Consider the following 2,010-nt stretch of genomic DNA (forward strand, 5'->3'; position numbering starts at 1 on the left):
TTCATAAGCTGTAATCCATAATCATCAAAATTATAACAAATAAAGGCTTGAAATATCTCACTTTGCATGTAATGAGTCTATATAATATATTAGTTTCACCTTTTAAGTTGAATTAGTGAAATAAATGAGATTTTGCACCATATTCTCACCCGTACATGTGTCGTGGAGTATGGCAGTGATACGGTACGGTGAGTTCAGGATGGTGACATGAGGATCGCTACACCCCTAGCAGGGACAAGCGCTCGGCGGGTTTAAAGAGGTCACGCGTAACATCATTTACTCGGATCAGACTCGACTCGTCTCTGGCGCTGGGTTCGTTCCAGCGGGATGTAAACACGCCGGGCCAGGCCGTATTTTAAAGAGATGGTTGGAGACGAGCCATTTGAGGTCCAGCGACTGCCACCGAATCCCTAATGTGAGCTTCAGTTTGAATGATGGCAGGAGATACGATCACTTCTGCAAAACAACATCAGCTTTTTATTTTCTACCAGAATAGTTGGTCCTCTAGAGGAATTCCTGCTTATTATCTGTTGTTTTGTTGTAGGAAACAACGGCGGAGAGCGAGCGAGCGGTGCCGGACGTCACGGATGGGACGAGATTATCTGCTTTTCTTTAAAGGAATCAATCGTTCGAGGAAAGATTTGCTCAAACTCATGTCGTTCCAAACCCATCTGACCTTCTTCCCAGACGCACAAGAGGACTTCACTGACAAAACGGTGCATTAAAGTATATCATAACATCAGTTTCTTCAAGTCACATGATGCTTGGTGTGAGGAACAAACACAAATTTAAGTTATTGTTCATTGACGGTCTGTTTTTTTCTTTTTATACCCGTCACATTTCCATCAGTCCTGTCAGTAATCCGGCAGCAAACATGAGTCTGACTGGATGAGATTTGCAGTGAATAACGTCTTAAATGTGTCTCATGTGCTAAAGGTTATAGTCACGGTTTCCATTGGCCCAGATCTATCATCTACACCTTCATTGTATGCAAACTAGAATCTCCTAAGATCTGCATTCAAATGAACCACTGATTAGTGAATTTCGCATTCAGTCATAATTTCTATGTGATCCGTAATATTGTTTCCTCATGCAGATTTCTGTAGCTGTGATTCATTTATACATACATTTAAACAATATACAATAAACTATAAATATAGGTATTTTTACTAGTTTGTTAAAACATTTCATGTATATATATATATACTAGAAAAAATAGAAATATGTGTTTTTATATTTTTCTAGTTTTTTCTAGTATATATATCAGTGCTGTCAAATCGATTAATCGCGATTAAAGTTTATAAATATATTGTGTGTGTGTATATATATATATAGTCACTCACACATACAGTAAATACATTGAATACATCAAATTAATTGATTTGACTGCACTAATACATATAATATATATTTATAAGTGCTGTCAAATCGATTAATCGTGATTAATCACATCTAACATAAAAGTTTGAATACATGTATACACACACACATACTGTATATGCAAACTTTTATGTTGGATGTGATTAATCGATTTGATAGCACTATATTGTATAAGTATATTTGGCTAGTGTAACCGCACCGTAACGTCTGGGTTTGTGTTGCACGGATGGTTTTGGAACGACATGAGTTTAAATAAACGACAAACTGTAAACGACTCCTTTAAACACACATGCTCAAATTTGGCACCATCCAAGATAGAGAACAAAAAAAACCCTCCTTAAATAAATAAGAGAAACAAACACTCTAATACAATGGATTGCAATAAATAACAATAACTTAATTAAATCTCAATAAATACATTTTCATATATACTATATATATATATAGATAGCTTTCTGGATATTAAAGATGTGGAGTCTGTTGTTGTGTGGTCTCTGATAATCCACTGATAGGACACACACACACACACACACACCAAACGACGCTTGTTACTGTGTAAACGCTCATCTTGTGGTTCGGTAACAGAGTGAACACTGAATGTCTCGTTCCGCGAGAGTCCCAGTGAAACGC

The sequence above is a fragment of the Rhinichthys klamathensis genome, unplaced genomic scaffold (genome assembly GCF_029890125.1).
Source record: "Rhinichthys klamathensis goyatoka isolate OS25496 unplaced genomic scaffold, OSU_Roscu_1.1 h1tg000182l_1, whole genome shotgun sequence".
In the NCBI taxonomy this organism is placed as follows: domain Eukaryota; kingdom Metazoa; phylum Chordata; class Actinopteri; order Cypriniformes; family Leuciscidae; genus Rhinichthys; species Rhinichthys klamathensis.